We start from the raw sequence: 13,093 nt of genomic DNA, 5'->3' as shown, positions 1-13,093 counted from the left end.
AACACAGTGATTGAACAGTTACACATATTATTAAATCCTCATCCCCACTAATGTGGTTGCTATCTGTAAACATAGAAAGATGTTAGAGACCCATTGACTATATTCGTCATGTTGTATTACTATCCCTTTGATCAACTTACATTATGATTGTGAATTTTTTGTCCTCTTTTATTCCCCTCACCCTCCAGTCACTTCTAGTGTTTCTGAGTCTGCTGTTGTTTATTCTGTTTTGCTTTGCTTCACAAAAGAATTTAAGACATATGGTATTTATTTGACTCTATTAACACATATTTTATAAATTTATTTATTAACTACTATTGACCGATGAACCATTTGAGGATTTGTGCTTTCTCAAGTTTTATGAAATATGTTTCAAATATCATCTCTAAAAATCGACTTTTGCTGATTTAATTAATCTCAGTGGACTGGCCAAAATATCTGCAGAAAACAAGGTACTGAAGAGGCTTTTGCATTTCAGAAAGGTGAAATTTCTAGTTTCCTGGGACTTCCCAGGGGTACAAATAAAACATTGCCTTTCAGGGAGAGATCACCTAGTATAACAGAAGAGCCCAAAGCATGTTATCTCATGTGGCTTAGAGTAAAAGTCCTTTCACCTTCATGAAAGGACTCTCTGGTGTGCCTGATGAAGGAAAATTGAGGTGTATGGTATTGAAGAGTTACCGGAGCAAGTCTTTGTGAGAAGTACTGATATGTGGGAGAGAGACCTTGTGTCTCGGTCATCAGCATATCTGTGTTTACCCTTCCTGCTCATACCTTATATGGACTTTATTTTGATTTTTATACCCCATTGGACAAAACAGATTTTTTGAAGGTATATAGACAGTATTTAATATTTTAGCTTTATTGTTTTTCTTATACCTTGATTATTTCATTTGATTAATAAATAAGCTCTCTTCAAGGTAAAAGCTTTGTGTATGAGTTGTGCATATTTAATTCAGTAAACCAATTTATATCACATATTTACAGCATATATGCACATAATTGTACTCTAATCAATTTGTTTCTAGCATCATCTTATCTCTTTGCAATTGATGACAGGTTTCTGAAGTATGTTAGCAGATATGGACAACCTCACCATCTTCACAGAATTCCTCCTGATGGACGTCTCTGGCTCCCGGGAGCTCCAAATCTTGCAAGGTTCGATATTCTTAGTGATTTATCTGGGTGCCGTGGCCGGAAATCTAGTGACATTTACCATCATTGTTATAGATCCACATCTTCACTTCCCCATGTACTTTTTTATGGGCAATTTATCCCTTATAGATTTTGGCTACATCTCAGTTACTGTTCCCAACTCCATCACAAATTCTTTGATGGGTCATAAAGTGATTTCTCTTAGAGCATGTGCTACTCAGACTTTCCTATATATTTTCTTTGGATCTGCAGAGTTCTTCTTCCTTGTGGTCATGTCGTATGACCGCTATGTCGCCATCTGCCACCCTCTGCAGTATGCATCCACTGTGAGCCCCCATTTCTGCACACAGGCATCATGTGGCTCATGGGCCAGTGGGCTGATCTACTCTGCTGTCCACACAGGGACCATGTTCAGTCATCCCTTCACTGAGTCCAATGTGATTCACCAATTTTTCTGTGACATACCTCAAATTATGAGCATTTCATCCCAGACTGTGCAGTTTTCTGAGTTTGTGGCCCTTACTGTCAGTGCCTGCTTTGTATTACTTGGCTTTGTCATCTTATTTGCCTCATATGTTCACATCTTTTCAACCGTGCTGCACATGCATTCTGTGGACGCCCAGAAAAAAGCTTTGTCCACCTGCTCCCCCCAGATAGCTACACTTACTCTGTTTATAATTACAGCATTGTTTGCTTCCTTAGGACCTGTTTCAAACTCACCAAGCATTCAAACCCTCCTCACAGCTATGTTCTACTCCATGGTGTCCCCCTTAGTCAACCCCATCATCTTTAGCCTGAGGAACAGGGAGATTAAGTCTGCTGTGCATAGAATGTTAAAGAAAGCTTTCCAGTTCCATAGAAGCGATTTTGTTTCTTAACCAGAAATTAATGTTGCTCTAATCAATGTGGGAAAATGTGTACAAAAAATATTAACTTTAATTTTAAAGTTACGTATTAGTAGTGTGGTCATTTAATAAAAGAGAGATGGATATATTAATAAATTTGTAGTAAATCATTGGAACAAAATACCTGTTTGAATAAAATGACCTATTATTTCTTGTAGCCACTGTTTTTAAACACTAATTGTTATGCAGTATGTAGTGTTATTTCATGTAGTTTCATTCCCATGATTTTGCAAGTGAATAAAGATCTAAAATAATAAATTTATTTCCTCACATGTGCACTGATTTTTTTGTAAAGGTTGAGATGAAAAATCAGTTCTGTTTTTCTGTAAGATAATCCATACCTATAACTTTTAACCTTATGTATATTTCAGCGTATTTTCACATTCCACAGATGAACATAAAGCATGTAATTTTATTATATCCCTATAGAAAATAATACTTGTATCTGTTAATATGCCATCATGTGCATAAACATGCACCACATAAATCCTTTTTCAGATTGTACAACTCTCATATACTTAGCAAAGTGAAAGTTAATAATTAGTACACATACTAGGAAACCCTAAATAGCTCCTTAGACATATAAAACAAAGCATCATAAAATAGTATTTATCATTGCAAGCATGTAATTTTGATAGTGTTTTAATTAGTGCTTAGAAGACCATTTATATTAACCGTTTATAAGACAAAGACTAAAGACATGGAGATAAGTTAGTTGAAGTCAGTTATTGACCTTGCTGCTCATGGAACCTGGTTGCATGTGATGGGGTGAGACACAGGGAAATACAAATTTGGGGACAGGAGAAGCTAGCCATTATGGTAGTTAGGAGAGAAAATAGTTTAACACACATTGAATGATTCCTATCAGAGAAAAAATATTTATTGTTCTCTGTAACCTTAAGAAGTTTTGGTGAAATTGTATGTATAATTCCTATTTCAGTGTTGTTAAATATTTTTATTCCAACAGAGGGGAAGAACTTTTTTTTATAAAAATACATATGATCTCCTTGATTTCCAGATATACAGTAACCTTGATCTAGCCTAAAATTAAATCTTAAATTGAATAAGCTATGACATTTCATGAGAACTCCCTCCAGTTTAGTTGTTAGATAAGTCAGAATTCATACTCAGTATGGCCATCTGTTTTTGTTGTGTGATCCATTCATTCTAATAAATATTACTGAAAATAAATCTCATCTCTGTTTTGTTTTAACCCAAAGGGATTGTTGAAGTTGCTGATTATAACTGTTTAATTTATTCTCCCTACAGCACTGCACCTCATAGGACTCACCACATTTCATTTATTCATACCCAAACCAGTGAATATCTACATTATTCCAACTCACCTACACTAAAGGATTTTGTTTAAAAAGATCTTCACCCATTTCTACTTGTATTCCACTATATGATGATTACTGCACATCCTTAGAAAATTGGAAACCCAGTTTTCCAATTGTTGTCATTTTATGTGTTAATAAATTTCGTCTCCGTTGTATTTCAGAATATTAGAGAATTAGAAATTCTTTTAAATAATATACATATTTTACTTAAAAATATGTAAGGGAGTTATTTTATAAATATGCAAAGCTAGTTTTGTGCCCATTTAATTGAATTATTGAATTTCTGATCATATCACTGTGATTTGAAAATATTCATATATATATATTGATTTCTAAGTAATATATATATTCCTTTCTCACTTTGAAGAAAGAGAAGCAATTACTATATTTACATTTCTATTTAAGTGGTGGTGTCTTCTCTTTGAAGAAAGAAGTTTTATTACCAACAGAGTATTGTATCTGAATTTTCTGGGTTTCAATATTATTTGAGAAATTGTTATCAACCCAAGAGCATAAATGTATCTAATTTTTATTTTCTCTGTGATTGTACTGTTTACAGTTTGATTTAAATTATTAAAACTCCAGCATTTTAGAGCAGAAAGAATGCAGGTGATTATATAAGTGATTTATCTCCTAATGATGATACAATTTTATTTGTCACTATCTACAAATCCACTTTTCTTTTGCTTTGGGAACCCCTTAATTAAAATATAAACTTACCTTGAATGCATACACTTATTTATGAGCATTTTATGTTCATTTTATATATTTACTTCTCCGTTAAAATATTAGTTTGGCTACCTAGAGCTACTGAAGTAACATTAATTTTATTTACATACTTTTCTTTTTCAAGTTGAGTAATACCAGGAATACTCTGGGAAAACTGGTTTTACAAATACGTGGTAATAATGCTTTTTTCAGATAGTACTTAGGCATGGAATTAATACATATTAATTGAAAAATTGAAGCATAGAAAGAAATATATTTTAATATTTCTCCATAAAGAAGATCCAAATTTCCTGAAAATAATTGCACATTTGTATGTATTTATTCTAAATTTAATTTCTTTCTAATTTTAAAGGTACACTTGAACACTTTCATTAAATACATTGAGTTTGGTACAATGCTAATAGAATCCATTTCTGCATAGTGAAAAATGCATTGTTATATCAAAACTTCCCTCTCCTAAGATGTACCCACTATATGCTTAGCAATTTAGAGTTGGAGAAAGGAACATGTTCAGCTTCTCAACTTTTTATTATTCTAAATGTTATCTATTTACTAACTTCTGTTTATGCATTATCAGACTTAGAGAAGGAGAAGATAGCAGGTAAAGAAAGATAAAGAAAATTGTAAATGGCTATTTTACTGGTAATTGTCATAGATGCTCTATGTGTATTATCAATACACATTTGAAGACCTTTTTCCAATGGTATGCTATTTATTCACATACACTAGCATACACTTTTATCAGGTTTATTGAGTGATAACTGAAAGCCATGATGTGGAAGAAATCAAACTGCCCATCGAGAGATGAATGGATAAAAAAGTGTGTCATGTATATTCAATGGAATATTAATCAGCCATGAAAAGAAAGACATCTTGCCATTTGTGACATCATGGAATTATCTAGAGGATATTATGATAGGTGTAACAAGCCAGGCACAGAAAGACAAATACCATATGATTTTATTTACTTGTGGTAATGAAAATAAAAACAATACAAAATGAACAAAACAGCAGTACACTCATAAACACTGGGAAGTGACTGGTGGTTACCATGGCGGAGGTGTTGGGATGGGGGTTGGGGAGGTTGAGGGAGATAACGAGGAACAAAAATTCTTAATCAAAGTATAATTTGGTGAATCAGACATCTTGTGGATGGTAGTACAGCATGGAGAATACATCTAATGATTCTGTAACACATTCCTATATGGGAAAATCATACCCGCAGTGGTCGGGGTGAGGATTTATTAATATGGGTAACTGTTGAACCACCATGTTGTATACTTGGAACCAATATAAGATTGTATACCGATTACACTTCACTTAACAAAAAGAAAAGTAACATTGTTTAAGTTTACGGTGCAAACCATGAAAATTTAAAACCATACATGTGGTGAATGACAACTGCAATAATGTTGCTAAACACTTTACCCCACATAATTACATATTTTTGTTGTGTGACATCTTTTAGAATTTACTCTCAACAACTTTCAATTATATAATACAGTATGGTTAATTACATACAACATGTGGTACATTAGATCCCCAGGATCTATCATTTATTTACTAGTTGTATCAATTTTAGTAAAATCATAGATCTGTGTAACCACTACCACAATCAAGATACAGAACATGTCCACCACCTTCTAATATTTCCCTCTGCCCTTTTTGTAGAAAATTCTTTTCTCCCTCCTCACCGTGGGCCAAGATGGCTGCTCACTACGTGACAGGGATAAAGTCCATCTGCCCCACTGGCTGTGGGGTGCAGATCTTCTTCCTCACATTGGGAGGAGGTGGGTGCTTCCTCTTGGCAGCCATGTCCTACGACCGCTATGTGGCTATTTGCAACCTCCTGAGATAACGATCCTCACGAACTGAAGACTATGCCTGCTAATGACCTGGGGTTCCTGGTTCCTGGGAGCAGCTGATGGGATCATGCAGGCTGCTGCCACCCTAAGCTTCCTGTTTTGCAGGGCTCATGAGTTTGACCAATTCTTCGGTGACGTGCTCACCCTGGTGCTTTTGACTTGTGCTGACATGTACACCTGCTTTGTGTTAATGCTCCTGGTCCCACTTTCCCTCATCCTGATTTCCTATAGTCTCACCCTGGCTGCTCTTCTCCGGATGCATTCTACAGAAGACCACAGAAAGGCTTTTGCCACCTGCTTCTCACATTTGGCTGTGGTGGGACTGTTCTATGAAGCAGGCATTTTTACTTACATGAGATCCAAATCCTATAGGTCAGCTAACCATGACAAGGTTGTGTCAGCATTTTATACTATCTTAAGCCCTGTGTTGTACCCCCTCATCTACAGTCTGAGGAACAATGAGGTCAAGGGAGCCCTGACAAGGTTTATGGGCCAGTGTCCTGCCTTAAATAATGACTGAGGGTAAGATTCCTAGAGAGAAGTTACATATGCATTACATCTATAACGGTTATTTCTCTTTTTCTTTGAAATACAGATGGACCTCCATACATTGGATTGTCTATTACATTGTCATCAAGAATAAATTGTGGATGTCAAAGTCTGTTGATCACAAATCCTTATTACAGTGTTTCCACACAACACCTAACAAATTTATTGAATTAGTTAACTTGAATACTTTTGCCTAACTGGCTGTCTTATGCTCTTACTGAATGGTTCTACTGGAGCTATGTATTTGATATATGTTTAAATTATTACCAAAATTTTGTTTATAAAAGAAATTCAGCAAGGCATGTGTTACCACAAATTAGGTATTTTATTGTGCCACCATGTTTATGTCAGTGATTATCAAACTAATGTTCCTTTCTACCTATAATAACTTCCTCTCTGATACACTCCATTCTTTATGAAATAGTATAAACAAAGAAATCATATTATTATATATATAACAACTATTATATGGAGTTTACCTTGGGACTTCCTGAACTACAAATACATTTGAAATTTATGGTGGGGTGTAACTTCCATCCATGGAAGAGAAAGCATGGACTAGAATAATCTTCCCCCTATTATTTACATGAAACATCTTTTTCCATTCCTTCACTTTTAATTTGTGCATGTCTTTGGGTCTGAAATGAATCTCCTGTAGACAGCATATATATATTGGTCTTGTTTCTTTATCTGTTCTGCCACTCATGTCTTTTGATTTGTGCACTCAGTCCATTTACATATAATGTAATTATTGGTAAGTATATATTATTACCGGTTTATCAACTGTTTTCTGTTTGTTTTGTGGTTCCTCTCTGTTCCTTTCTTCCTCCCTTGTTGGTTTTCTATAGTGTTGTGTGGTGGGATTTCCCTTTTTTACTTTTTTGTGTGTCTGTTACAGGCTTTAGGTTCGTGGTTATCATAAGGTTCAAGGATAGCTTCTAAAGTACGTAACAGCCTATATTAAGTTGATGATTGCTTTATTTCAAACAGAATCTAAAAGTACATTTGCCTTCTTTTTCCTCCTCCGTACTTTATGTATTAGATGTCATAATCTGCATTTTTTGAGTATCCTTTGAGCCGTCTTATATAGTTAACTTTACTACCTTTGTTTTGTTTTAATTTTGTATGTGCTTAGTAATTAATTGGTCTACAATTTTTAATGTGCATTTATTTTCACTGGTGAAAGCTCTTCAGCCTAAGGAACATTTCTGTCTACAGCAGTCGTTTTAATGTGTTCTATAATACCAGTTTACTGGTTGTAAATTCCTTAGGCCTTCATTTACCTGTAAAATGTTGAATCTCTACTTCAAATTTGAAAGAAAATATTGCTGGGTTGAGTTTATTGGTCGGAGGTCCTTCTGTTTCAGTACATCAAATTATTCATGCTCCTCCCTTCTGGCCTATAAAATTTCTGCTGAGAAGTCTGATTATAGTTTCATGGGGTTTTCATTATAAGTAATCTTTGTTCTCTCTCTGGCTGCTTTCAATACTCTCTCCTTATCCTTAATCTTTGCCTTTTTAATTATTGTATGTCTTGGTGGTGTCCTCCTGGGGTTCCTTTGTTAGAGGATCTCTGGCCTTCCGTGACCTGAGTGTCTATTTTCTTCCCCAGAAGTTTTCACCAGTTATTTTCTCAAAGAGTGTTTCTAACCCTTTGTATCTATCTTGTCCTTCTGGTATCCCTATTACACAAATATTGATTCATTTGGAGTTATCATACAACTCTCTTTTCATTCTTCCATTCCTAGAGATCCATTTTTCTCTCTTTCAGTTTCATGTGTCCTTATTCAAGGAAATACATGACAATCCCACAACTAACATTATAATCAATGATAGATCAAATAATTTCCTCCAAGATCAGGAATAAGGCATGTGTGCCCACTCTCTCCAGTTCTTTACAGTAGGGTGCTGAAAATCTTAACTAAAGCAATTAGACAAATAAATAAAACATGTGAAATATATCCAAATTGGAAATGAAGAATAAATTGTCTTTTTTTGCAAATGATATGATCTTTTTATAGAAACTCCCAAGAACTCTATAAAAAGCTGTTATAAATAAAGTAAATTTCTGTGATGTATAATCAACATACACATTCAGTTGTTTCTAAACAGAAAAATGAAGTATATGAAAATAAATAAAACAATCCCATATATACCTTCAAAAACAATAAAATATTCAGCAAGAAATTCAAATGAGATAAAAGATATGTGCTCTCAATTATAAAACATTGATTAAAGAAATTAAATAAAATACAAATAAATGAAAATATGTTGCATGCACATGGATTGGAAAAATTAATATTGTCATAATGACAAAATTATCCAGAGCTGTTTGTAGATTAAATGCAGTCTTTATCGAAATTGTAAAGGCATTTACAAAGAAATACAAAATAATTTTGAAAGTCATATAGAAGCATAGAAATACCCTAGTAGCCAAAGAAATTCTTGAAAAGAAGAACAAAATTGGAGGCTTCACAGTTTGTGATTTCAAACTACCTTACAAAGATATTGTAATTAAAACAATATGGCACTGGCATGAAAGAAGACTCATAGACCAATGGAACCAAGTCAACATTCCAGAAATAAAACTCCTGCATGTCCAATGAAGTAACTAATATTTGAAAAAGGAGTCATATGTCCTAACAATCTGTTTTGAAAAGACATCTCCATGCCTATGTTCATTGCAGTAGTAGTCACAAAAGTCAAAACAAAACATAAAAACAACCTGTGTCCATTGAAAGATGAATGAACAAAGGTAATACAATATAGGAGATCCTTCCATTTGCATCAAAATAGATGAACCTTAAGGACATTATTCTAAGTGAAATGAGTTAGATAGTAAAGATGAATACTGTATAGTGTCACTTATACTTGGAATCTAAGTAAGCCAAATTCATAGAAACAGAGAGAATAGTGGTTGTCAGGAGCTGGGGTTTTGGAATATATAGCAGATGTTGATCAAAGGGATCAAACTTCCAATTTTAATAGAAATAAGTTCTGGGTATTTAATGTACAGCAGGGTGGCTAGAGTTACCAATATTGTTTTATACAGTTGAAAGGTGCTGAGACTGTAAATCTTTAATATATTACCACAGAGTCACATGCACATGAGGTAATTTTGTGAGGTGATGTATGTCTGAATTAACATCATTGTAATCATTTTGCAGTATATAAATGCATCAAATCATCACATTGTGCAACTTAAACTCAATGTTGTACATCAATTATGTCTCAATAAAACTAGAAAAATATACTAAGGATATTAATACAGTCATGTAAATCAACATTAATGATTTGTACAATTCTTATATTTGCTTTAATATCTGTTCACAACAGTCATTTAAAATTGGTAACATAAAATAACAATGAGAAATTCACCCTTAAAATTACACATGGGAAAATTTAAAGGATACGAATTATAAGTAATCCCTTAAGGCTTTTATGTCTGTATTATCAACTAACAGTCATGTTTAGGAGAAAATAGACATAATGACAAAATAAAAATATTTGAAGATATTATGCTTGCTGATGCCTATATTCACTAAGTGTTTAAGTGAGGTGACAGACAAGGTAGGGTTGTACTCAAGTTCATCTAAGTTTTAGATATCTAGCACACAATACAGTACTTTTCAATTGTATCTTTATGGTTTTGATGCTTTAATTATTTTACTTCTCAGAGTTGCATAACTTAGAAGAGGAAAAGTTTTCTACTTTTCCACAAAGTCTTGGAAATCTTGATCTAAATAACATGTGTAGTCTGTATTGAAGAGATTTTTAGCATAAAGGTTATACAATTACATGTAAAAATTAATAAGTGCTATAAAAGGTATACAGACTCCTGGATAATTAAGTTATGTCATACAACGTGGTAGACAAAAAGAAAGTAACACAACTTAATTTTTTTAAACACAACAGTTTAGATGAAGGATATTTGTTTACTGATAAGGGAACCAATTAAATACAGTAGAATTCAGACTGTCAGGTGATATTAACCTAAGTTCATACCTGAAATTTTACTTTAGAGAGTGTTAACAGAAACTCCTGGGAAATGTAACAATTTCCTAATCTCTGTGGTGAAAAAATGCTATCATTAGATTGATGTGAGTATTATCCAAAGAAGGGATAACTTTATAAATCTTTATTCGTCTCCAGAGAAAATGTCTCTGGGGAACACACGTGAGGTTGACTATCTGCTTCGTATCCCTTTCTCCTGAGAAATTGAATTGATTGTACCTTGGAGGCCACCTAAGAGCACGTTCGTGTTCTTCATGCTTCCTTGTTTACCTCTTTCAACCCCATATCCTTTGGTTAAATCATTATGACCAATCACGAATTCATCATGCACGTGCTTTATCATTACTGTTGGAGAAGAAACTGGTGGATCATTTAAGCCCAGTTCGTTCATGAGAAGAAACAGTAATGACAGCAGTGAAAAAATACACAAATAAAAACATTAATTTAGGTAAGTTATTTCCAGTTTTTTACAAAAGCCCCTTTGCTGGCAGCCTATGATACATAGAATGTCTACATGGGCATCTTTTAGTTTTATAGTTGTAGTAGTCCCTGCTCTCAAAGAAAGTTATTCTGAGAGATTTAGTATACAGATGTCCACCCAAATAATAAGGCTTACAGGTATTGATGTTATTTAGTATCTGAAAACTATAGGTATGGGTTATAGTTCATATTTTTTAATGACTTTTAGGTTGAAAATCCTTCTAACAGCTCCATTTCCAAGGCTGTTTTAGAAATATTTAAAAGTATATGTCATTACACAGTTCTGAATTTCTCTTCCTTATAATAAAAGCTGTTCCTCTTGATTTTATGCTGATGAGACTATAAAATGTCCAAACCATGACAATTCAGGTAATGTAGAATTATGGTTTGTAGTTTTCTTTTTTCACATTTGTCTAGTTTTTGTAGTTTGACCTCCCAGAATGAGTTTAGAATTATTCCTTCCTCTTCCATTTTCTGGAATACTTTCAAAAGAGTATTAGCTCTTTAAAAGTTTGGTAGAATTCACCCATGAAGCTGTCTAGTTGTGGAATTTTGTTTATTGGGAATTTTTTGATTAACAATTCAATCTTGTTAGAAGTAATTGGTCTGTTCAGGTTTTCAGTTTATTCCTGGGTAAGTCTTGAAAGATTGTATGTTTCTAGGAATTTATATATTTCTTTTAGTTTGTCAAATTTATTGGCATATCATTTCCCATGTGATTTTCTTATAATTGTTTGAGTTTTTCTGTGTCAGTGGTAACTTCTTTTTACATTTCTGATCTTTTCTTTATTTTTGTCTTCTCTTTCTTTTCTTTGATATCTCTGCCTAAGGGTTTGTCTATCATATATGTTGTAGAAATATATATTACACACTTCTGAATTTCTGTGTCCTTTCTAGCATGAGATAAGTTAGTCTTTGATTTTATGCTGATGAGACTATAAATTTTCCAAAAGATAAAACTTCAGTCAATGTGATAAATTCAACCTTCAAGTAATATGTTGATATCATTAAACACAACTATGCAGCCAACACATACAAGATTTGATTCTAGTGTCTTTTCTAGATGTTTATGTTATACACATGATCGCTGTAATTAATATTTTGTCTACACCAGGGGTGGAATGTGGTATTTGAGGAAGAACAACTCCATCCACACATTTGTTACTAAAGAGAACATGATTGTTTTGGTCCATACACAGTCAGAAAGTATGATAATTTCCATGGATGCATTAAGCACAATTTTCAATTAATATTCTTTAAGTATTCTACATTTGAGAGTTTTATTTATCTCTAATGTATGAGAGTTAGGCTCTAGCTTCTTAATTTTGTCACCTATTCAATAATGAATTCTTGACTTTTCCTCTTTTAGAAGCCATCTGTTAAAGAAGTGGCTATACTTGGAGGAGCCCTGTGGACCAGCAATCTAATATAAAGGAATATGCCCAGGGAGATATGAGAAAAACTGAGGTTCTGGTTACATTTGTTTTCCATAAGACATTTTTTAAATAACATGATGCTTAAAAAAACCATACACCTCACTGTTTCTTGGAATTAATATTATTGAAAACTTAGCTTCTATCCACTTCAAGAACATTAGCCTGACTCTGAAAGGAAAAATCACATTGAACTTCAAGATGAGTTTAAACCTTCAATAAGATAGGCACAGATGACATAAATAACACAAAGGAAAGATGTCAATCTTAATACTCCCTCTATGCAATCATTGCCATAGTCTACTCCTGGAAATGTCATCATTTCATTCAATTCAACTATTATTCTCCAAACATATTAGACTAGTTGTATATTCATTATATTTGTTCTATTATTAATTCAAACAGATAAAGGTTTTTTTAAAAGTAAAGTGATTGTTTTCATTATTCTATAAAACAGAAAACTGTTAATAACAAATTTTCATTTCAAAGCTACAGAGCTAATAATCTTTGAATCCTTTTCTGTCTAGGTTCATTCACTTAGAATTACATAATTTTGATTCATGTGTTTCAAATAATTTATCTGCTCTTTAACAATTCTCTGATATGAGTTTAATCTCACAAAT

The sequence above is a fragment of the Manis pentadactyla genome, chromosome 13 (genome assembly GCF_030020395.1).
Source record: "Manis pentadactyla isolate mManPen7 chromosome 13, mManPen7.hap1, whole genome shotgun sequence".
NCBI classification, from domain to species: Eukaryota; Metazoa; Chordata; class Mammalia; order Pholidota; family Manidae; genus Manis; species Manis pentadactyla.
This window is presented reverse-complemented; position numbering follows the sequence as displayed.